The following is a 26,072-nucleotide window of genomic DNA, read 5'->3' on the forward strand; positions in this document are numbered from 1 at the left end:
AATATCTCTTCCTCTTTTTTCATCTACTCTTAAATTTCTTGTGCAGCCTTCAGTAACAGTTACTGTATATTTTTATTATATTCACAGTTCTTGCTGCAAGACATTGGAAACCTTTTCTTCTTCGTACATAATAACAGCAAGTGTCATCTTTCCATTTAGTGAAATAGCAGTGATATAAAAGTCTTTATATTTAGGAGACAAAAGTAGTAAATCAAAATAACTATAGATGGAAATTATTGATACAGGATCAGATTTGGGGCACCTCAGTCAAATAAAACTGTCAGTGAAAATCCTTCAGTTAAATGCCACGTCGTTCAGCCCATAACTGTTTGGGACAAAAAAAGACTTCTGAGGTCACAGACATTGACAGTGCCCGCTCCCATGAAGGGTTAGAGTTACTGCCTCCCATTTCTTCAAAATTAGCAGTGCCTCAGAACTTCCTCCTCTGGAATTAGTGTTGTTCCTGCCACCCCCCCCAAGGAGCAACTTCTGTCAAAGATCCACCTATCCAAGATGAATGAGCTACTCAAATGAAAAAGCAGATATCCTGGTGAAGGTAAGAAAGGAAATTTAGAGGAGGTGGGATTTACATCAGACAAAACTGTACATTTTTTTTGATGCATACATGCTGTTCTCAGTATGATATGGCTGACAAAAATAAAATAAACGAATGGAAATGAGGAGTTTCAAGACGTCCATCACCAGGATGGTGATGGAGGCTGGGCAGAGGCTTGCTCTGTTCTGAAGCAAGCAATAGGCAGACAGCAGAAACACAGAGATGAAAAATTATAGTCTTGGAAAGTCTGAGTCACTCCTTAAGCATTACTACTTCTTCTTGTATTTTTAGTGGCGTTATTTAGTATTCTCCTTACGAAACGAGGAATTATTTCCATGTCTTTTTTGAGGTTGTTAACTTGGTTTTACAGCAGATTTTCGGAGAGGCTGTGATTCTAAATCACATATAAGTGAAGGACAATTTGCAGTCTCATTTCTTTAAACAGTTAAGACTGATAAGGGCTAATTTTGCTTTAGGGATTAATTACACCTACGTGTGGAAAATGCAATCACAAAATGTGGAAGGCGATGATGTACATAGCAAAATGGCACTAAGAGCACAATGAAGGATGTCACAAATGCTTAAGCTTTTGAAGGCTCATATAAATTTAGCAATTAAAGCTTGCTGTTGCGTCCCCTTAAGGTCCTGGCTTGATGGTGTTAAGACAAAACAGTAAGTTTCTGCCCAAGCTGGGCAATAGATTTTGTAGGAACACATGCTCTGTCATTTTGGGGTGCAGGTGGCGAGTGGAGGTACCTGAAGCAAGCAATGGAAGTTGCAGTGTGTCTCCTTGAAGATCTGGCCTCAGGATCCTGGGTTTGCTTGATTCTTGAGGTGGGCGGATAAAATACTTGCCGTGTCCTGTCATATTCAAAATATACACATTAAAATATGTTGAAACACCTCGCATTACAAAAAAAAATGTGGCTCAGCAGAATGCAGACAACTCACCCGCGGCTTTGTCATTCCGATAACCGCCACTCTGACCTTCATGCCTCGCCACGAAGGAGTTCATAAAACAGTCACAAACTGTGGCATGAGTTGCCTGAATTGGGACACTGGCCAATGCAGTGGAAGGAGGAAATTCCTAGGTAGTTAAATACAAATTAATGGTGTTTTGCAACAAGCCACGAATCAGCCCAGGAGGTTAAAAACACCCGTGTGCCACTAGGCATTCACTAGCAGGGCAGAGTGGAACCAAGAAAGGTCATCAGGAACCATAACAACAAACACCCATCCTTCTGCTGAGATTTCCACCTGCCCATATCTCAGAAGGGACTGTTTGGTCTTACTGGAAGTACAGCCATGAATAATGGTGGTTTATTTTCTAAACATCCCTATCAGCAAGGAAGTTAATTCTTTGTTTCTTGATAATAAGGCACGGCTCCCAGCAAATGGCTGTAGACAGATTAAACAGGAAATATTCTCAATTTCCTTGGTGAAATTTGGGGACACACACACACACACACAAAGGTTTGCTATAATTTGTGACATTCGTATTTGCACTGCAGTTCTTTTCACTACAGAGAGCAAAGAGAGGTTTTCTATTCTAACTGATCAGTCCTCTGTGGTGACCAGAGACAGGACCTGAGGGAATGGCCTGAACTTGTGTCAGGGAGGTTTAGGTTGGATCTCAGCAAAAGGTTCTTCCCCCAGAGGGTGGTTGGCACTGACCAGGCTCCCCAGGGCAGTGGGCACAGCCCCAAGGCTGCCAGAGCTGCAGGAGGGTTGGATGATCCTCTGGGGCACAGGGGGACTCTTGGGGATGTGCAGAGCCAAGGGTTGGACTCAGTGATCCTTGTGGGTCCCTTCCAGCTCAGCACATGCTGTGATTCTGTGATCTTGTTCTCACAAGAAGAGTCTAAGAAGTCCATTCAGAGGCATTCCTTTAACGGAGGACTTTGGCTATCAAGTGGCTGATGGTACTACTGATAGCAAACAAACTGATTGTTTCTGAGGTACCAGCAGACCTGCAGAGCAATTCCTTCCTAGGCAGACCACAAACATCAGCTACTCTGCTTGAACAGCTGAATTTGACTGACTCATCACGGCCTGTTAGCAGAGGAGGAGGGAGCTCAAGCATCCATCATCCAGCTACCAGAGGCACAGACAAAACTCCCAAGTGGAAAAAAAATTACTAAACCCAGAAGTTTCCAGTCTAATCCAGAATATTTGCAATATGCCAGGATATGCAATACAACAATCAACAACACATTTCATTCTTTACTGTCTTACTGACATTTGTTCTGAGCGAAGTTTGCATAAACATAAAAATGAAGATGCTGCTCATTGGTCAAGTGATTCACTAATGGATCATGCCACCCTATGCTAAATATTAGAAGTGGCTATTGAAACCTCTCATTACATCAGCTTATTGATTTGCATTTATTTCTGCTCAGAGATAGCCTTTCATCTTAATCACATACTGTTACCCTATCTGATTGCTTCAAACAGTGACTGACTTGGCTATAGCAGAAGGAACTGCATGATGATAATTTCCTTTCTTCTTCTTCATTTGTAAACCTTGTGTATATCTGGTACTTTCTTGTTTAGTTGTTTTTTTTTCAAGGCACACTTGGAAGATGTCAGGAACCTTCTTTGTGCAGTTTCTTATGTGCAGTTTTATGCATTACTTTGTACCCTTTAGAAATGAGGGACGAGAAATGGAGTCATAGCAAGGTGACTTCACAGCAGGTCTCTGAGGATGTTCTTCCTGTGAACCCATCAACTGGAAAGCATTCCCATCGAGAATTTATAGGAAGCTTCATGTGGTAGCTCTGTACCCATTTGTCTGACTCATGAACAGCAGATGAAACGTTTTTTTTTTTAAAACACAGTTTTTAAAGTTCCATGTGATATTTCAGAATCAAGGGTTGGCTCCTTTCAAAGGTATCCATTTTTTGTGCCAGCATAGACCCAAATTTTTGAATGGCCAGAAGAGAAACACATCACCATTACTGACTGAATCTTGCCTGTTCAGGCTGGGGTAATTTGTAGTGAGTGGGCTTAATCAAGAGTGGAAGTACAGTTCTACACATAACAATAACAGTGTAATTTTCTTTCATTTTTAATATGGGGGACAAAATGCTCTCTTTTATGACTCACCTCTTTGGTATTTGAACATGTAAGAACAAAAAACCCTACAAAATTATACTAAATGCTGAGCCATATTAACTCCTTTTCTCTTCTTCCATTCTCCAAAATGGGGACTCTGAAAAACCAAGTCAGAAGAAATCTTTCATCGAGTATTCTTTTCAATCATTCTACTCAAGTCAAATTAAATAAAGAAATCATTTCCTTCAAATTGTCCTAACCTATTATATTTATGCCATAATGGGCAAAATAAGTCCATTATATGGATGAAATGCATTAAAAGGGTATGTCTGCTGTATGTTTCTGAGTTATGTGGTATTATTTATTTGGGTTTTTTACTGGTACTCGTGTTTAAGGATTTAATATGTGAAGGCTTGAGAGATTAAACACTTCTAAAGACGGTTTTGAAACTAAAGGGCTGTATGGTTCTGTTGGGTGCAAACTGAATTTCCACAAGGTCTTGAAAGAAATTATTTATTTAAAATCAACAACCCCTAGCTGACTGAGTTCGTTACTAGTTCTAGTAGTCATGCTGTATTACCTCATCACTTATTTTCTGGTCTAGCCAGCATGTAGACATCTGTCCCTTCAGACTTTATCAGTTTTGCAAACATCAACTAGGAAAAAAAACCAAACTAAAAAAAAACAAACCAAACCAAACAAAAACCACCTTATTTTCTCAATATTTCAATAAATAGTTACAGAATAATCAATAAACACATTAGTTAGGATCGGCTGTTTTAAAGAGACATCCTTCATTTCTCATTTTGATCGTGTAATTTTGGATGTTTGGGAGCTATGGTCTCTGTATTACTTTTAATTGGGGCTCAAAAGAAGGGTGAACTGCTGTTAAATGGAACAACTTTTAATTTAAATAATCTGGGAACTGATACACATTATTGATAAAGGCAACTCATCAAATTCACTACGAATCCAGCAGACTTCTAATTCAGAATTAGGAACAGAGGGGAAATCACATTTAAAGCAGTCCTTTATGATGTTATGTACTTTTCCTCAAAGGGGGAATTCTGAACCGGTTTTTGTGGCCCCTTAACTGTGGCAGAAAGGTGGAAGCAAAACCTGATGATTGCCTGCCAGGAGAGCTGCAGGAGGTGTTGCAGCCTGGGGGATGCTCTGTCTGAAGTGCAGTACTCACGGCTGCTGCAGAGAAGGCTCTGGGGATGCAGGTAACAGCAGAACACTTGTCAGCATTAGGATATTCTCATTTCACAGCCAGGGTGGTTCAAACAGTCACAGGACTCTGCTCCTGAAGCATTTACAACCTGCATAAATAAACAGACAGAAGAGGTTGAAGCAATCTATTCCCCCGAAATCATAAAAGCAATCCTGTCGAGTGTCATCTTCCCCTATGCCATGAGGGGCCCCATGACTGGCATTCCTTGCAGGAAATTAAGATGCTTCCAGTTTCAGATGCATCTCTTGCAAGAAGAAAAAGACCTTTGAAACTGATCACTCAGTGAAGAAATGAAAAATATGATCTGCTGTTTCTTGTGAGCAGATACTGATGGGACACTCAAAGCTGTGACTAAGGGAAAAAAAAAAATCTTCCTTTCTGTTTAATAAGCTGCAATTAATGCTGCAGGTCACAACATGTACGTGCTCTTCCAGAGTCCAGTTCTGTTACAAAATGGCAGCCAGGTTAATATTAGTTGTTCCTGATTATCAAAAGCATCAGGAAACAGAGCACAGCTGCTTTTAAAAGCACAAACAAAAGGATCCTTTTAGCACAGAACCCTTCTTTTCTATTCTATTGAAATATTCTGCTCTATTCTACCTTATTCTAATACATAATGGTAAGTAGGCAGGTTCATTTGCTTTTCTGGTGTTTTTTCCTCTGATTCTCCTCTTACAATTTTTCATATTTCAAAGTAAAAACACTTCAGTGTTATTCTTTCAGCATAAAATAAAATGCAAATCTGAAGTCCATTAAAAAGCAGTAGGAAGATTTCAAGTAACATCAGGAGGCTTTGGGTTACAAACAAAGTAAATGCCAGCTGATTAGGTGAAAAAGCAGCCCCAGAATAGCCAACAATTACATTTCAGATAAACATTTCTGTCCCTGAGCCATGCCACCACAGCTAGAGGTTGATAGGGACGCAGAAATATGTCATTGCTGCAGATAAATAATTAAAAAAGTCAACCTTATCATCTAAAAGTGAGGAGAAGTAAATTTTTATGATACAACAAAGTAAACGAAATGAAAACAGAATAATGCAACAGCTTAGGCAAGCAAATGTCTAATTTTAGAACAAGCTTGGTGTTTTTACAGTATTATTTTTTTCCCAGAATCACTATTACCTTAAAGCAAACTTTAGACTCAACAACAAACCACAACCAGGAGCTGGAACTCAGCCTCAAGGTTTTCAGCTAAGTGAAAGTGTTTGAATTTCCTGGCAGAGGATAATTTTTTGATGAAGAAATAAATTCACCTTAATGAAAAGAAAAGAGCTCTCATTTATGATGTGGAGAGGTCTCTCTGTGGAGAGATTTAATTAAGAATGATCTAATTTTTTTTTGTTTTATAAGTAATTTTCACAGTGTTGGCTTACCTCAAGTAATATCTGTGCTAAAGAAAGCTGGTAAACAAGTTTATATCCTGAATTAGAATATATCAGTGGGATAGGCAACCTTGTGACTATTCAGCTCTCACTAAATTAATACAATCTGTATAGATATTGCCTTAAGCCAAGCAGAAAAACCACCTGTGAAATCTCAGTAAGCACAGAGGGAGGGAGTCTGACTTCTGAATTTCAAAGAATGAATAACTCTTCAGCAGCCTGTGAGTCCATGGGTAACACCACAGCTTGTAAAGACACGAGAAGGATTTTTTCTTTTTCCTTTAATCTTTAATTAGTGGCGAACAATTAATAGCATTTTAACATTCTGACTGCCTGTGGTCACAGCTGGTTAATAGCAAACCCAGAAATTACGTTTCAGATTTCTGCTTTCTAGCTCAGGGGAACTCTTAACCACTCCTGTCCATGCTCAGGTTCTCCTGCTCACCACTTAGACAAAGGGGAAGGACAAGTTACCGAGTCTGGGGAAAACTGTAAACACTAAAAAAACAATTCTGGTTTTGTTTTGGAACAGAGTTCAGGCTTGAACATCAGAAGGAAAAAAAGAAATATTAAAAATTGCTTAAACCAAGCAATATGCCAAAAAACCTCCCCTGGTTAGAAAACACATCTAAATAATAGGGGTAGAAAATATATTACCTGCTTTAGTAAACTGTAAGGGGCAATTCCTCATGAAATATTACACCTAAATCAGCTCATACTACTTGCAATTATGCTGAAATATAGTTACTTCAGGCTCAAGTTCCTGCTAATACATATTTGTCCCATGTGTATGATGTTGACAGGAGCATATCTGCATCAGAAATTGAATTTCTGCCTTCTTTTTCCAGTGGGCCTGAATTTGTCTGAGTAATTCACTCAGGAAGGAATTAAAATTCTAACACAGCCCTAATTTTTCTACAACAAGCCACTGTTAGAGCTGACATTTATATTTCGTGCCCCTTGTTTTCTCATGCTTCACACAAAACCTTCTCCGTAGGCTGCAAGGATCCAAAGCACTTGGATCACATTCAGGATGTTGTGACTCTCTCAGCAGAGGGCCTGATTAAATTTGGAAAAGAGTAATTCCAACAGGTCTGAGCAGCAGTAGTCTACATCTCATCCTATTCCCTCAAATTTGGATTAAATGTCAGATAGTGCATGACCTTTGGTGTTCTGAACTGATCACAGAATTAACCCTCCTGGGGTCACAGTCAAATGTTGAGGCATGAAAGGATTCCTGATTCCACCTCAGTGCTTATTCCAGTGGATATTTAGTGGTTCTCATGATCATCTGCCTACTGAAGTAATCAGTGGATCTAGAATGGCTGGTTGAATCTTATGGAAATTAAATTATTGCTTTAAAATAATGTGTGTCTCTTACTGATTGCCCATCCAAAGCTAAAAATGTTCTTTTTTTAAATGAAACCTATATAGTTTCTTGGATGGTCAGAGAAATGGTACATGTAAGAGCTACTGAGGCCTTTTTTTGGAATGTAGTTCATTCTTCCATTGACTTTTCTGTCTCCTTAAGTGGTACCTAATTCTGCTGAGAGCTGATGAGAAGTTTGCCTTCTGTGAAATTATTTCTGATCAGGAAAATTTCTTTAAAGAAAAAAAAAAAAGGAGGAGGAGGAGTGAATAAAGTCTTCAATAACAGCCTCAGTGGAGCCTCTTTTCCCATCAAGGTTCTTTAGAGTCCAAAAGAATAAACAACTGCTGAAGATGAATACATCATCTTCAAACTGCCTGTCTTGTGGTGTGGATTACCTGGGAGTTTCTGTGGCAATCACTGATGTACTAATAGAGTTCTTCCAGGAGGAAATAATCCAAGCCAACCCTCACTTTTACTCCACCTGAGCACAATCTCCAATTCTCCATCAGCATCACAGCACCAAGGAAAAGGCACAAAATCTCCAAACCAGTCTTGGCAGAAAATTTGAAAGCAGTTTCATTTTCCAAAGGGGCCAAGTAAACCACAGACCTGGCTGTCATCATGGTTGATGGTGATAAAGCAGTGACATCCTTGAAACACTTGAAAAATAGCTAATAATTTGTCAACCCCATTCCAGGGAGATCAATCCTGTCTGTTTAGCAAAACAGAGTTTGCAGTGTGTGCCCACATTCTCCCTGTTCCCAAGCCCAAGAACTCAAATTTCGGTCCATTTTTGGGGAACTCACTGAGCTAAAGATCACTGGTGGGAAGACGCTTGGCTGGCCAACCAAAATTGCAGCTTTCCACTTGCAGCCCAACCTGTTTGGAGCCAGTGCTGCTCTACAGGTTCTCCTGCCACAACTGAAAACAGGCTGTGAATTACAACATCAGCACCTTGGTTGATAATTAATCTTTGCAATGAGCACCTGTTTTGACCTTGTTAACAATAAAGGGAAAGATGTGATAAAAGAAAAAGGATTGAGACTGGACTTAGTCTCGGGTTTTATTTTTTCCCACACCATTTCCAATCAGATATCAGAACTATCCCCTTTAAGCACAGCAGAAGAGTTGCCTTGACAGATGCAGCAGCACTGTAAATTATTGGCAAGATTCACGTAAAACAAGATGATGGATAAAATTGAGAAATAATATTCTGGTATTGGAGCCTATATTAGTCTTGGAGATTAATTGTGGGAGTACCAAAACTGTTGATAAGGAACACAGGGAAAACAGCTGGTCTAGAATAATCACCACTTACCTGCCAGAAGACAAAACAGTGTATTCCTTGGCCCAATGTATCATCCTGCATTTCCTAAAGGATTTTTGAGAACAGCTCTCAGATACTGTTGCCATGTGATATGTTCTGTTGAAATAAAAAAAAATAAAAATAAATAAATAAATTAAAACATTATATGGAGTGAAAAGCCTGGCCAAGAAAAGAAAATCATTGCCAAAGAGAAGAGAAGAGGGAGTGAAGAGAAGAACAAGTGGATGCATTAATAGGACAGGAGGGAATCGGGTGGTGTTTAATTTTAGAGTAACAGATATCAGGAAGTATATGGAATTTTATTTTGGGGGGAGCATGGGGGGCATGTGAAGAAGAATATTGTGGGAACATTACTACAGCTTCACTCTTCCCTGCTCAGGCTCTGTAGCCCTAAAGGTGCCTGTAAGCACCATATCTGCCCTTCCCAATACAGATTTATAATGGCAGGGTAAGTTCCAATGTTGAGTGGAAGGGAATGTGTGCGTGTCTAAAAGTTTTTATATCTGTATTTCCCTGATAGGCATTCAACAAACATTTAATGTTCTTTTGGGAAGCAGGAGAAATTCAGACATTTATTTTGTAAAAGACACACGTTTTCGTGGCTATGAAATAGCAGAAAGGCCAGGGTGAAGTACTTTCAACTGATTCTCCATCCCGAGATTTTGGCTGCTGAATAATACAAAAAGCTGAACAAGAAAACGTGTAAATTAATTCAGATGAAGAGTTTTACCTTCCACTGGGGCCAGTTCATGAGCAGCCCTGCATTTGGACTCGAGTATATGTGGCTGCCACTGGACATGCAGAAGACACACTCACCTGTCTCATCGTGTCAGCAGAGCTGAATCACCGGCTTTGCAGGCACATTTAATCCAATCCACGGCTTTGGCTGCTGTCACTGGGAACTTCCTGACGCTCGTTTGAGGCACAGGCTGCAAGTCAAGAGTCTTGGAAGTGAAAGACAGAACACCCATTGACTTCAGCAGGATTGTACTCAGCCAGATGAATGAGTGGCTGTTCACTCCCAGGCGAAAGGCAGAGCAGTCTGCAGGTCTGTCAGGGAGCAAAAGCCGTGGAAGGAATAACGCTGGGGATATGTAGACCAAAATTTAGTGCAGCTCAGAAAATCTTCATTTAAAAGTGAGGGGGAAAGTAGAATTTAATCTGATGATAACTGGAGTACCTAAGGAAAAAAGGGAGGTCGATACAGATTGTGTCTGTGCAGTCACCAAAACCATGTCCTGACTCGCATCCAGGAGCTGTTTGTCAACTGTCAACTCTGCAAATGAAGAGCATCAACACGGTGTATTCAAGGTGTTAAACAACACTTAACAATCCAGTAAAAAAAATCCATAACACTCAGCATGAAGAGATTTATTTCATTTGGTTTGAAAGCACAGTTTGTTTCCATATAGGACTTGAGCAACATCCTCTGTGGACGACGGCAGCGGGGCGACACTTGGCTCTTGCAACAGTACGATCTCTGTAAGTTTAAGAACATTGCACAAAAGTTTTTTTACTTTTTCCTTCCCCCCCCCCCCTTTCTTAAGAAAGAACTGGGAAATGAAGGAAGTGAGTAAAATTCTGAACATTGGCAGATTGTCTGCTTTTATGTAAACAGCCTCGGGGGATCTGTTGAGACGCAGCATTCAAACAGGCGGATTCTATTTCATAATAAATGAGCTTTTAAATTATCCTGACATATTCAATCACACAAACAAGTTCTTCCCAACTGAGAAAAGCTTCTCAGAGTTTGTTTTTTTTTCAAATCTTTTTTCTTTACACCGGCAAATAACCTTCCTCTTCTCCTCAGCTAACTCTTACTTGCTTTTTTCCTGAATCTTGGTCTCATTTTCATTTACATCACCAGCCAATCCTGTCACTGGGATTTAGGGATTTATAAACATCTCATGGTAATCTTGATAATGTATTTGTGATGTATTGAATCAAGTCCTAATGAAGGTTTGTTTTAAAGAAATGTAAACAAGAGAGACTTTTGCAATTTCTATTCTAATGCAGTTTGGCAGCAGAGTCTCCTACAGAGAGGAAATGAGCTGTCCCATGGTTAGTGTACTGGTCTGGAACTCAGAAATTCCTGATTTAGTTCTCTGTTCTGCTGTAGACTTCCTGGATGACCTTAAATAAATCCCTCTTTGCTTCTGATCCTCACGTGTAAAATGAAGTCAGACCTGTTTCCTGGTTAACAGATGGAGGAAAATGAAGCCCAGCCCAAAAGAGCTCCGTGTTCATCAGCCCAGCTGAGCTGTTCTTATTCAGATTGTATATCTGCAGTTTTCATGTATGACCAAACCTTTAACAATTTAGCACATGCCTTTCTTGTCCTTTCTTTCACCCCAAAAATCTCTTTTTGTCTTTCCTCTCTTCTCTCTAAATCTGAACTGCCTCATCCCCCACCTGTTGCATGAGTTTGCCTCCATCCCTGAACCAAGAGCCATCATTGACACCTTCTTTCATGATAGAATGTAAACCACAGAATTTTTGCCTTTAGAGCTATTTCTTTTAAACACTCTTAACCATATATATGCTATTAATAAATAGAGAACATTTTATAACATAAAAAAAATTCCTATAAAGTGTCAACATTAAGGGAAGGTGGAAGAAATATCCAGTGTAACTTACAATTTCAGAAGTATTCTTTGAGAGAAATCAAAGGAACTTTGATAATTCGAACGATTGAAAACCAGACTGTTGATTTAAAAAAAAAAAAGAAAAATATTTTCATTGTAACCACATGTCAGGCTGTTCTTTATAAACTTGGCTTCTTTCAGTGGGAGATTACGAGGGAAATAAAACACAGATTCTCCAACACCTATTTGGTAAAAACAAGAAAAAACACCAAACCAAAAGCTGATGGAAATCCAGACTTGAGAGACACATATTTTGTTCTGTTCCAGACTTTGATCCATGTCCATGTATGACTAGTTTTTTGGGGGGTTGTCACATTCTTAATCCCAGCTTCAAAGTGTCTGTTAGATCTGTTAGCCAAGTATCAAAGTCTGTACATTTGGTTACTGCCAGTGGAGTTCAGAACTACTGCACAAAGTGATGACTCAGGCCACTGGTTAATAGTCCAACCATAGAACAGTGGATTGGAAAGGATTTTAAGTATCATCTCATCCAACATTTCTTGGTAAAAACACAGTGTAAGAGGGCAAGATGGCCCAGCACCCTGTCCAGCTTAATCATGAACTATCCAAATTTAATTAAAAGTTCTAGGTAATCATTTATATGGCTCATCCTTTAAGCTATTGCCTGGTTTAGGCAGCACATACTTGGACAAACTATGAAGTTGGAAATTTATGCTGTTTCCTGTTTCGTGCACTAAAAATAAAACCCACTCACGAGATGGAATAGTCGTGATAGAATATAATAAATTATTCTCTTGACTTTTATGAAAAATAATATTGGAGCACTTAAACAAAAGACACTCTGAAAAAATATCCCATATTTATTCCCACTGTATCACGTTTGGCCAACTAGTCATGATTTCACTTTTGTTTAACAGTGAAAACAGGGAATAAAGCAGAGATTGATGGACTTCACTGAGTTATTGTACCATGACTGTAGGAAAAAAAATAAATAAACTAATCCTGTAATTTACTTTGGGAGTGGAAAGTTTGGGAAATAGAACTGAGGAAATTCTAAGTGAGTAAAAGGTGACGAGTTGGTATTACTATATTGCCTTGCCAGTGATACTGAACCTACTCTGGTCACCTGGAGAGAAGGGAACTCAGTCCAGCCCTTGCTGTAAAAATACCAACAAAGTTTTTAGGTAGCAGTAATACTAGTGAAGGTTATTGGCAACTGAAGACCAGAGGGCAGTAATCAAATGGAGGCCCTTATGCTGCTCTCCTATCCCAAATCTTGTTGGCATTCTTACCATTTTGAGATCAAGGGAGGGAGGAAACACCACAACTTCACAAATGACTGACCCAGCTTTTCCCTAATCATTCCTTTTCCCTGACTCTCCTTGCATGGTGATATCTCATCTACCAAGATGGAGAGAATTGGAGAAAGTAAATATATCTACATCTAGAGCATGTAGAGTGAGGTGTGTGGCATTTGGTGAGCCAGCCTTTCACTTCTTTCCTTTTTTTAAGGATACCTGTTTTCAGAGGAGACACTCACAGAAACAAAATTGGAGAGAAATTACCGACTCAAGCTCTTAAAATAACCTTTTCTCTGTAAGAAATAGCTCACAATGTAAAGCTTAAGTGGGGATTTAGTTTGCAGGCAGTTTGGGAGGAGAAAAAGAAGTTGTAGATTCTTCTCACCATGCCTCCAGTATAATAGTGCAGCAGCACTTTGTAGCAAAAGAATGGGAATGGGAAGGATGGAGAGTGGATAATGCTGCATCAGGACCTCCTGTCTTACAGACTAAGAAGTGCATGCACAACCAGTTTCTTTTTTTTTTCTTTTTTTTTTTTAATGAAAGCTTTCCCAGAAAGTGTAATTGAGACTGGTAAGCTTTTCAGTGTAGCTTTTTCAAAAGACATGCAACATCCACTAAAATAATAATAAAAAAAATTAAAAAGTAAAATCTATAACATAATAATATTAATAATATTGATCATTTACCAAAACGTCACCTTCTAACTTTACTTCACGTTCTTCATATGAGAGGGCGAGTACATTCATAATCAGCACCTAAGTAAGCTATTCCATCTCTCCAGTGCAGATAAAGCAAACTACAGCTCTTTAATTTGTGCTTGGACAAGGAAGAATGGAATTTTTTTTTAATTCCTGTGTTCCAGCTGAGATTCAACCACTTCTGGAGTGAATGCACCATAAGGGGCAGAAGAAACCACAGCCTGTGCTTGGCTCTCCAGGAGAGGCAACGAGGGTTTCCCATCAGGCCTCGGACTCTTTGCTGCAACAAGACAAAGCCACAACTCTCATTCATCTCCCTGAACCATATTTGTGTTGGACAGTTTCTAACAGCATCATTTCCATTCCTGTTCTCTCCTACAGTGTTGTAAGACAAGCACAAAATATTATTTGTCTGTCTTTCATTCTTTTTCTCCTCTCTCCCCATCGTGTTTTCCCTCCACCAGAGATGGACCTGATCTGGAAAGTGCAGTTGAAGATGAGGAAGCTCCCACTGGTTGGAAGTTGTAACTCTGGTGCTGACTTAAAATCTGAAGCCCTGGTCCAAAAAAAAACCACTGCCTTTTAACAAGTTAAAAACCTATCATAGTGTCCTGATCTAAACCTGCTGCTCACATTATTTAGTGACAAGTGAACATTATCCTGAAACACAGTGAGTGCATCAGCTAAAAAAAGACCAGGTTCAATGTCCAGAGCTGACCTTCTGGTTCTGCTTCTATACACAGTCAAAGGAAACCGTGAATTCCAGAATAATGTCAACTTTAAAGAGATTCCAACACGAATTCAGTTTGAATTCAAGTGTGTCAGAAAGAAAGAAAGAAAGAAATACATCTAAACCAGCGAAATACCCTCTCTTCTCTATCCTGGTTGCTCCTCTGAGCCTGCTTTGATTTTGATCATGTTTCACATTGATTTTCAGGTTCAAATAAAGGCACAATCCTACTGAGTTCCTCTGCAGCTGATGTTAAAACAGAAACCATGTAAATAATTGATTTTTTTTTTTGGTTCAGTAGCCAAAAAAAAAAAAAAAAATCCCACAAGTTAGTGGTTATTGTTTTGGGTCTGTCCCAACCTGAAATGTTTCCACATACTCAGCCAATTAAGACAGATCGTTTGAGATTAAACAAAACATTTCATTCAGGCAGGAATAAATCAGACACACTCAATAATGCCAGCAGGCCAGAGTCAGAAAACAGTCAAGGCAAAGCAAAACCCTGGCCCTGTGTCACCAAGGGTGGTGATCCCGTGGCTCTGGGGTTGCAGAGGACCTGCAGGCATTCCAAGGCCAGGCAGTCTCCTCTCCTCAGCTTTGGAGTGACAATCTTGCTCCCTGATCACGTGAAATGAGGAACATCACCTTTTCCTGTTGAAAAACCATCCCAAAAACGTGGGACGCTTGAGCATTAACACTGCCCTGCTCACTCCCAAGAAGGAATTTCCCTCTGGGTCTTCATCCCCCAGGTAGACCAGAGCAGTGGAACAGGACACCATGAGAACAAATCCTGTTCAGCAATTGTCCTAGGACATGTTTTTCTTCATCTCATATTGCCTGAAACAGTGTATTTTGAGAACTAAATTGTTCACCTGAAAAAGTTCATTCAAAAATATTAAATTAAAATTCACATACCTCTTTAATTCTGTTGGGGTTTAATGTAGACCAATGTGATAGTCCAGATTTCCTCTGAAGTTATTTAAATTTCTAAATATTTTTTTTCTTTTTGCTTTTAAAAAAAAAAAAAAAAATCTGGATGTTCACGTTGAAACACCTCCTGAAAAAAATAAAGTTAAATAATCTTTAAGCTTTAGGATAACTATGGGACTGCTCCTCTTCCTTTTCTTGAGAAGAAAAGCTTTTTCTTGAGAAGGAAAGCCTTGAATTTCAACATATAAATTAATTACCACACAGCCATGGGTAGCAGTTGCCTAAAGAAAAACCAGCAGGGACATGAAGGAAAGAACTCGAATTTCTGCAAGAGGTTAAACAGCATTAATTCATGTTCCCCCCTCTGAAATAAAATTCAGTAGCACTTCAGAGTCGTATAATCAGAATTATCTAATAGCAGGGTAAGTCAAAAGGCACAAAGAAAAGGCAAAGGTTTTAAAAATCTGGTTGATTTTCCATTACATTTCAGCTATTTTTGACCCTTTCCTCCCATAGCTTTACTTTTTAAACCTTCTGGAGCAAAAAGCAAGTCCCACTCGCCCTGCCTGCTTTGGACAATCTGCTTTCTGTTCAGGAGGCAAAAGTCTATGAGTCAGATATCACACAGTGGCAAACAAACTTCAGCCTGGAACCTTGAGCTCCCAAAAATAAATGCTAAGTCAAAGGAAAAGGGATTTTCACAAAATAAATGATGGCCCCTGAGCAGGACAGCCTTCAGCTGCCCGAAGTGTATCACACTGGTTGAATATCAGGGCGTTAGTGCCTGCTGAAACATCTGAAAATCATTTACAGGGTGATAATGCACCATCACAAGCGTGGAGATCAGTCATTAGGATCCCGTTCCTAATTCCTATTCACCCTACAAAGGAACAACCTCACTCATCTGCAGCAGCAAGTGAATGCACCCTGGAACACTGCAGGGTTTTGTGCTGGCTGTGCTCATAATGGAAATGTTGCTTCAGAGCTGTTGGGCAATCATCTCCTGTAAGGAAATTTGTGATTATGAGAAACCTCCTCCTAAGGGATTTTCTGTTTTGGAAGATGTTGTGTGCTGTGATTTGTGAGGTGTTTGAACTTGAGAATGCTTGGGGGTGGGGGCTTCGTTGTTGAAGGGCTTGGTTATTTGAGGTTTTATTGTTGGGGGATTTCTCTGCGCTGTGAGCCCAATAAACAGTTAATTCCCCATTTTTCCCCCCCAGACTCTCTTTGTAGCTTCTGTTCTGTTATCACCTCTGTCTGCACTGATAATCCAAGCCCAGCAGAAGGTGCAGATTAGCACATTGCACAACTGCAGGCCCTGCTGGCACATCCCCAGACAGCAGCTGATTCACACACCACTGGAGTCACTGGGAACCTTTTCCCTGACCTCACAGGGCTTCGGGAAGGCCCGAGGAGACCATTCCATTAATCTTGTCTTGTTCCCCCTGTGAACACCCCCAGGGAGGTTGAAGCACACAGGTTTTAAGATCCCACCCCAGAAATAAGGACAGGTTGGTTGCTTAAAGGGTAAAGAAACACCTCAGCCAGTCTTTCTGGTTATCCCTCCGCTTCCTCAGGTTATGGGAAGCTAATTCTTTTTTTGGGGGGGATTTTTTTGTCACTCTAGGGTGAAGTCCCATCTGGGAATTGTCCAGCATGGAAGTGTTTCAATGAAGAGATTTCTCCTTGGTCCGACAAGTGCCTCGTCTCAGTGTGGTTTGTCCTCTAACATTTACACAAAAACTGTGAAGCACTTTTTACCTCTCAAATTGTTTGGATCACTTCCTTTCCGACAGGAAATGGGACCCATAGCGTCTTTCCCTTCTCATAACACAGGAGAGCTCATAAAACAGTAAATAAACTGTCTCCTGCCTACTCGTTAGAGAAAACATATTGGACTGCTGCCATCTTTTGGTTACGCTCTGAGATAATTGCTGTCAATTAGGAGCTGTTTTCTAAACCAAACACAGGAATAAAGTATTCTAAAGACATTTATGACTTTGTGGTAAGAAAGGGAATTCTCTAGATAAATACAGACCCAGGAACGTTTTCTCTGTCGTCACTAAAGTTTCAGAAGCAACTTCAGTGTGTTTGTACAAGGATCTCTGGGAAGGCCTGCTTGTGGCAACAGAATTTTGGGACACTTGAAAACGTTACACATTAATTTTTTTTTTCATTTCAGACTCATCAGTAGTTAACTTGTGATCCTTGTTTTTGCTTTTTAAAATTATTTCCCCACTTCCATGAACTTGCAGTTGTATTTTCTGAAGTCTCCACCTATCTGTCCTTATGATGTTTGGGATTTAATGTGCCCTCAGAAACCTGAATTATCAGAAGCCTTGAATGCTGACTTCTCTGATCCATCCAAATTAAAAAGCAACACGTGGGCAGAGTTAAAGGCTAGAGGGAGAATAAGCACATGCTCCCCATTGGTTTTGCTTTTACGTCAGCTGACGAGCAGTGACTAAGACTGCAGATTTCTACCACTGCTCCAGCTTTCTCAGGCCGTAAATACATTCACAGCTGTTTCATTTAGGAGAGCAGAACACAATGAATGCAAGGAATACAGCTGACAAACAATTCAGCAGCTGAATGTCGGGCGAGCCGAACAGCTCAGAAATTACCATGCCAGCTGGAGTGTTTCAGAAAGTGTTCAGGAAGATGTACACAAAACTGTTTTTCTTCATTTCATTGAAAAATCAAGATGAGAGCCTCCTACTTCTTGGCAGTTGTTTGATAAACAGCAGAACAGATTTAAAAAAAAAAAAAAAAATACTGCAGTGACGCTGTGGTTTCTTGAGATTCTGTGATAATTCCTGTGAGGAGTCTGCCCTGTCTGCAGCTGGAATTTCACAATATAGGGGTAGAACATACATTTTCATGCTTAAGTTGCAGATTATTTCCCACTTAGCCTTCAGCAATATATGGTCCACCATGCACCCAGCAGGTAGCCCTGACTAACCCAGAAATATCTGAGTATTTGGTACCTTGGTAGTTATCTGAGATAGCAATGCCCCCAGTTAAATGTCGGCACGTGTGGCCACCTGACACACCTTTTTGCACCCAAAATCAGCAGGACTGGTCAGTTGACACCATTCAGTGCACAGAACCATTGGAATAATTATGGAGCAGTTCAGAAGAACTGATCAATGCCAGAAGTATTTCAAAGCTACCTTTTTAGTGTGCCTGCAATACGATGGAGTCAGTTTTCTTGCTGCTATCAAATATTTATGGTAAGTTGGTGCCCAAAGGTGCTACTCTAATCAGTAGTAGAGATGCTTGTGTTTGGCAGTGCATAAACACAGGTTGCCTATATCCTTCCTGCCAGGCTTACAGCCCATTTGATCAGGACATTTTTATTTAATTCATGAAGCTGTAAAATGCAGTATATGAACTAAACCCTGATGTTGCTGCTGGGGAACCTGCTGCACACAGGTTTGGCAGAAATGACAAACAGGGCTACAGTCAGTGCTGCACAAGCACAAATAAAATGGCTGTATCTGTGGAAAAGCCTCTGGATACCAAAAAGAGCAAAGATACAGAGAATAACCTGGAGGAATTAGGGTAACAGGCAAAGGAATATTTTACACAGACATAAAGTCTCCTCTATCAGCTATTAATTCTCTTCCATCTTATCTGGAAGCTTTCCCAAAACCGACATTTAACTTCAAGACCCAGAAATTGTGTTTCTTTCCAGTTAATCACTTTCTCTAGTAATAAATTTAACAGCAATAAAGTTAAATAAATAAAAGTTAAATAAATAAAACACAGCTAAAGGTCTTTAAATATCACAAAAAGTTAGTAGGAAACAGGGGCTTGAGATACAAAGCTCTGCTCTATCCCAACCTGTGGGAGATGCAGAACTCACTCAAAGAGAGGTGTTGCACAAACAATGCCAGAATTTCTTTAGGAAGACACAGGCTGAAAATATTTCCAATACATGCTACAGTCCTATAACCTGTTAATTGTACTTATTTCAGTGGATGTAAACTCAGGTATTTAAAAATGCATAACCTACCTGAACCATTTGATGTCTCCACCAAGAAAACATCTCCAACATCCCCCAGACAGACCATGGATGCTGATGGCACGTGGAGAGAACTCCAGATCCAGACGTTTGAGCCCAGCAGTGACACCAGCTGTTCAGAAAAGGACATCTTTGCCCTTTTGAACTGGGCAAAATATGTGGAATAATGATCAAGGACATGAAATAAACATATTTGCAGTGTCATTCCTCAGGGGATAATTGTGGTTTATATGGTTGGAAAAAGTTCTACCAGTGGAGGACCAGAACTTTGACACAGCAGCTGGAGATGCTCCCAAGGAATAAACAGTCCACACTCTCTGTCAAGCTGTTACTGCAGCACATCACACTGAAAAAGCAGAAAGCAGACTTGCTATTAATTTCAAACTTAAAGAAGGAGAAGTTGAATTCATCTCAGTATGGAATGAAGGCTTTACTGATGAATTTCCTCTTTAATTTTAAGGCTCCGGGAGAGACTTCTACGAATTTTCACGTCAAACAGAAGCAGCGTTTCGATATCAAAGTGGCACTTGATTTGAAGCATTATCTATTTTAAAGTACCACTCAGGTAGTCCTGCAGAGATTACACTGATTTTAATGTATAAATGTGTGTGAATTTAGCAGATTGTGCCGTGGGGCTCCTCGCAGTGCACACCCAGGAGGCTCACTGGCCACAGTGATGTCAGGGGCTGTGCCTTCAGCATGGAAATAAGGTTGATGTACCTTGAATACTAGAAATTAAACAGTCTGTAGCGCAACTTTCACTACTTCAGACCGTCCAGGTGTTGCCTGCAACTTTTCCACAGGTCTCTAATCAGTCACAGAATGGCTTTGTGGCACAGCAGGCTCAACCACTTTGTTTCCAGTAATCACAGCTGATGCTGATGGCATTAAAGCCACCCAAACACAGCTGCAGGAAGTGCTGCACCCAGCTTGGGATGAAATGGGGACAACAAAAGAGCCATTTGCAGCTCTGAAATCTCTAATGTGGTCCACAGCCTGATTTGAAGTGGTGTCCTCGTTCCTCTCCCTTACCCACAGATCCCAGACTGAGATGAGGAAAAACATGGTTTAGGGCAAATTATTTTGGTTATTTATTGTGGTAAGTACCTGTTACTCCCATCAGGGGGACCTGTCAACTTTCCAGACCTCAGTGGTACAAAAGGACAGACTGGGGCTCCCAGGCCTGCCTCAGAACTGCACAAACCAAACCAACCTGAAATGTATGTCTGGTCTCAGTTAATGGAAAAATGACAGAAAATGGAGCTTGGGAGGACCACAGGCAGCTCCATAATGACTCAGCACAAACAGCTGCCTCCTAAAGATATCCCAGTCATGACCAAATTAGTTCTGAGCTTGCTAATTCTAAGATACTTTAAACTGAATTATTGAGCTATAAAGAGCAGAGTTGCAGCCTATCTCCACCAAGCAGCTCTGGTTTTGTTTTTTTTTTTTTTTCAAACCTCCATCTTTTCAAAGGCCTGCCAACCTCTGGAAACCAGTTACATCAGAAAAAAAGGGAGGAATGATGGCCTCACAAGTGCCAGTGAGCATGCAGCCTTTTCACAGAGTCAGGGTTGTTCCTTGCATCAGCTTGAGTAAACAAGAGGGGTTTTTAACATGTTAATCATGTCAGCAAACTATACTGACAAATTCAAAATATCCCAGAGAATGCCATGGTCATAGTAAAGGATGCCATCAGTATGGCACCACAAGAGTACAAGGAGCGGAAGAAAATGAAGAAATACAACTGCAAAACAAACAATGAAGAAATGCAGGAGAAAAATACTGTCAGAGGATGAAGCATTTTATATTAATAGATCCTAATTTTTTTTGTCACTACAGCACAGGACTGTCCCACACCTTCCACCAGCACGTCTGGGAGCGCAGCTCCCTGACAGACCTGGCTGGAAATGCCCCGTGGAAGGGAACTGCTCTGGGAACAGAGCATTGCACAACAGCATTCCACTCGAGTGGTACTGATTGGGTGCCAGTTATGTATCATTAACGTTGTGTTTGGATGGTAAATCGGGCAGACTCGGCTAAAATAACACAGCTTGTTTTACTGAGCCTTTGTGTAAATAGAGCTATTGTGCTGTTCATGTTCCATACTTACAGCTTCTCCCCATGGGCCAGATTCTGCTTTTCCTCTGCTCAGTAGAAACCAATTTCATAAGTTTTTCATTAGTTTCACAATGTACATTTCACAACGTACAACAGTCACAAATTTGACCTTTCTCCAGCCATTTTCTTCATTCTCTGCGAGATACAACCGTGTGTGCATCACTTTCCTTTAAGGCAGAACAGAAAAGGTAGAGGCCATATGTCATTTACTTCCAATATAAAAAAAAGTCCTTCCCCAACTGCTAAATCCAATGCCAGGACACATCAAGGATCCAGAAGGATTAGTGCTGCTGGTGTGGTTTATCAAGGAGCAAACGCAGTCCAATGTCAATGCAAGCTGTAGATAGATGGTATACCAACCAACTTTGCAGCTGAACGAATGGAAAACAAAACCCAAATAAATTTAAATTAGGAAGTCACTCACTGGTCGCTATTACCAAACCAAATTCCTAAAAAAAAAATCAACCTGCATGGAAATCAAATGTCTGTACTGACCACTTTCTCCAGATCTTGACTGAGAAATGAGCATGGCTGGCTTTTTGGAGAAATGACCTTTATTTACACAGGTCAGTGGGCTGGATCAGCCAGCCAGCACAGAACGTATCTTTGGACCAGGAAACCTTCCTGTGCAGGTATCAGTAAGCAGTGCCAACAGACAGTTAAGAAAGGGTGCATTATTCTTGCAGAATTCCAAAGAGGAACAGGGAGCACAGTGCAAAGAAATCCGATATCAACTGACTCCAGTGGCATCGTTTGCACACCCAACAACCGTGAAGAACTGGCAAGGACAAGTATTTCAAAAATATGTGTTGAACAGACACAGGAGAAACAAACAAACCAACCCTGGAGAAACAGCCTGTGATTGTCTTACAGCTTCCAGAGCGTTCCTGAACATGTACCCACCTGCTGATGTGGTAACTGCTCGTTCCTCTACGCCGTGGTGGCGGTGGGTGATTGACTTCTCACTGCACTGCTCTCCAGGGCTGATGGTGGAGGTGATGGAGACTGACCACACAAGCATGACCTCAAAATTGGGAACCAAGGGACAGCTCCTGGGAATGAAGTGGGACTTGGCAGGAGTAACATTTATGGCTGTGATATAAAGTTAGACCCCAGGAAAAAATGCTGAAATAGAGTAACAGAGAGGTTACATTTAAATGCATCTAAAAAGAAGGATATTTTAGCGCTCATTTATGGCTACTGGATGGCAAAGCACAGGATACACTGGTACATAATGCAGAACAATTTTTTCCTGTAAATACTCAGCTGCATGGAGCTGGAATCACACTTCTTTCCTGACACACCGTCCTGAGCATCATCCCAAGTAGAGACCAAAAAAAAAATCTTCTATCTAAAATTTAGTCAAAAGTGTCCTAAATTTGTCTCCTCTACGCTGTATCACAAAGTTTATTCCAGGAGCTTGCAGAGCACTGGAGAAGTCTGTCCTTTAAATATGTTTTACTGTTGTTTGATGGACATAATCCTCCTGCACTGTTGTGTTGTAATGCACAAATGCAAAGCAGTGAAGCAGAAGGAGGCTCTTTTCATTAGGAAACATGCCACGAAATTCAGCTGAAAAATATTAGTCAGCATTAGTCAAAACCCATATTCAAAGGACCAATAAAACCAAGGAATGGAAAAGGTTAAAATGAAGTTCAAATCTAGCAGGAAAATAAAGCATCTCTGCCTTTAGGACATTAAATAAATAAATAAATATTAATATTCAGATTAAATATGAATATTTATAAATGTTAAATAAATATGAAACTCAAAGGCAATTCTGTATGTGGGCATTTTTTTAATTATTTTTTTAGAGTAGAAAGATTTGTAAACAAAATCCCAGACTCAGCAAAAACATCCATCTGGATCCCACTCTGCACAGGGCTGGGTGTTCATGGCTGGGAAGGTTTGCAGAGAACAGAAGACTGTGCCAGACAGCAACTGTACCCCTGAACTGGCCTTCTCAAATCACACATTTGCTTCTGATCACAATTGCCAAGGCTGTAATAAAACCAGGAAATAAGAGCTTTTAAACAATGCAGTGTGGCCACGTAAAAATGTTCTTTTACCCATAGAACCCGGCCTTCAAATCCTCCCAGGTAAGGAAAAGGAGCAGAGACACCCCACAGAGAAGCTCTTTCCTAGAAACTCTTTCCTAGTTGCTCTCAGAGTAAGAGTTGTTTAATTTTTCTACCGTGTGAGTGATTCTCTTGCAATGAGAAGAACAAGCATAGCTTGGGACCTTGACATTCTGTCAGAAAAAAAAAGGCACCAAGTTATGTCAAAGGGATTCAAATAGGAGGTTCTGGACTGAGAAAAATCGTGGTGATATTTCCCCAGCAAGGCACTTGCAGCAGAGGACAAGCCAGGCTGCAATTCATCTGCTTTGCCTCGTGGTGTTCACTTCCACATGGCTGGCAATGGCAGAAGGATTCATTCCACCAGGCACACATCTTAGGATATGCAGCTTCTCACACTGCCCTCACTACAGCCACCTGAGGAATAAGTAACAGCTTCCCGGAACATGGAACAGCTGTAAATTAACATATAAGTAGCCAGGCACCGCAGTAACACAGTAATGACTATCTGCTTCCCAGTCCCAGTGACTGAATTCCTGAGGGCAAGCAAAATAACTTACATCTGATGGAGTTCTGAGGGCTGAATGTGAATCATCCCCCGTCTCTTGAGCGTCCTGACTCATCTTCATTGTGAACAAAACAATGTTATTTATTTATTGCCCATCACTGCAGCATCTGGGTGCCAGCTTACCATCAGCATCCTGGCAGGCAGAGCAGCAGAGCCCAGGCTCTAGACTATGTCAGATAGCTGAAGATGTCATTGTTGTTAGCACCAGCTCTTTTTTTTTGTTTTTTTTTTTTTTTTTTTTTTTTGCTTTGCTTTGTCCTTTCCTTCTGCTGCTGTGGCCCTGGCAGTTGCAGTAAGTGGCTGAATTTGTCACTGCTTTCCCATTGTTCGAGATTCTGGCTGGAGTCAGCAGAGCTGAGAGCCCAGCCTTGCAGATAAGCAGCAGGCAAGAGGGAAAATGGTGTGGGATTTGTTGGTAAGACAGCTCCAAATGCTGTTTGTGTTGCCAGCTACCCATTTTTATGGTGACAAAGCCAGTTTCTATTTTCTTTTGTTTCTAGGTGTGTCATTCCCAGGTATTTTCATGGGAGCTGAGCTTGCAGGCAGTGATTTCCAATGCATTTACCTTTCACCAGATAATTCCATTCTGCACTAAATCATTCACACTATCATATGAGTAGTTAGAGAGCTGCTTTTCCTCTAAACAAACCCTCCTGCATTTCCTTGGGCAGTGCTCTTCTCCTATGTAAACAAAGAAAACCATGAAGAGAACATTTTACTTACTAAAAAATAGGCAACACAGCACACCAAGAACGGATTTCAGGACTTTTCCCCAATGTAACATCTTATTAATTCTTATTCTTTGGATTTAAGCTTATCAGCCTTCTTATTTCAAGTCAGTTGAGATATTTACTTCAACGTAGAGACGTCTTTAAAAACATGCTAAGTATCTGAAAAAGAAAAGCAAAACAAACCCAAAAAAACAGGCAGCCAAGGACAATAGGAATTATACAATCATTTAGGTTGGAAAAAGACCTTTCAGATCATTGAGTTCAACCCTTAACCCAGTACTGCCACATCCACCCCTGAGACACGTCCCGAGTGCCACATCTCCACGTCTTACGAAAACGCCCCGGGACGGTGACAAAACCACTTCCTTAGGCAGCCTGGTCCAGCGCTTGACAACCCTTCTGCTGAAGAAATTTTTCCCAATATCCAGTCTGAACCCCCTCTGGCACAGCTTGAGGCCATTTCCTCTCGTCCTGTCGCTCGTTACGTGGGAGAAGAGACCCAGCCCTACCTTGCCACGACCCCTCTTCAGGCGGTCGTGGAAAGTGCTGAGGTGCAGCTTTTAGCAGCCCTGGAACTTCAGAACTTCACCCACCTTCAGTAGCTCATGTTCTTGGGGCATCTGGATTTTTGAGTGCTCTGCACGAACAGTTATAATTTGTTTCCAGAGCTGCTAAATCCTGCTGAGTTTAATGGGAATTCGTAACTATCACATCCACACATGTCAACAGATACCCTACTTAGTCACACACAGGCACATTAAAAAAGCTCAGTACACTCCAGACTGGAGGAGGCTCCAAAAATTTGGACATAAAGTCATCCAGTCCTTGGGAGAGACACTGACAAGCCACAAATATGAGGTCACTGGAAATGGTGTATATGCAAGTCATTGTTTCCCACATAGTAAATGCAAGAAATCTAATGGACTATTCTCTGGAATTCTGAAGCCTGGAAATCAAGCAACTATTTAAAACTGTTGAGCAAAACCAAAATTTCAACAGCAAAAGAAAGAATCCTGTGAGATTCACAGTGTGAATTTTTGGCATTTTTTTCTTCTAGTTTTCATTTCTCTTTACTTACTTGCTTTAAACAGCATGGCCCCCATTCTCCTATGTTTTATTACAAAAACCTAAGAGCCAGTGGGTTATTCTGGTTATCTTGGTTAAAAGCTTTAAAAGGGCACCCAGAAAAAAATCACAGTTGGAGGAGCCCTGAAATTCCTGTGGAGAAATGGCAGCAATCTGAAGATAGCTGATAGCTCCATTAAATCTCTCTATTCCCCCATGAAAACACCATTGTTTCATTTCTCCCACAGAGGGAAGTGCAGGGGCCCAGATGTAGGAATTATTTGTTT

The 26,072-nt window shown here is 40.6% G+C and overlaps 1 protein-coding gene across 1 annotated transcript in view; it reads right to left on the minus strand.

Moving 5' to 3' along the window:
* The window catches only part of PTGFR (prostaglandin F receptor), a 67,212-nt gene that overhangs the window by 21,591 nt on the left and 19,549 nt on the right, over positions 1–26,072 (minus strand). The window contains exons 5-13 of the mRNA XM_050307047.1: positions 22,247–22,395; positions 21,336–21,510; positions 19,214–19,568; positions 15,181–15,322; positions 9,744–10,407; positions 8,919–9,023; positions 4,806–4,932; positions 1,508–3,767; positions 1,313–1,417 (exon numbers count right to left, since the gene is read on the minus strand). The gene's annotated coding sequence lies outside the window, so the exon portion shown is untranslated. The remainder of the gene's footprint in view (positions 1–1,312; positions 1,418–1,507; positions 3,768–4,805; positions 4,933–8,918; positions 9,024–9,743; positions 10,408–15,180; positions 15,323–19,213; positions 19,569–21,335; positions 21,511–22,246; positions 22,396–26,072) is intronic.

This window comes from Myiozetetes cayanensis, unplaced genomic scaffold (assembly GCF_022539395.1).
Source record: "Myiozetetes cayanensis isolate MyiCay16 unplaced genomic scaffold, myiCay2020 scf12, whole genome shotgun sequence".
Classification (NCBI taxonomy): domain Eukaryota; kingdom Metazoa; phylum Chordata; class Aves; order Passeriformes; family Tyrannidae; genus Myiozetetes; species Myiozetetes cayanensis.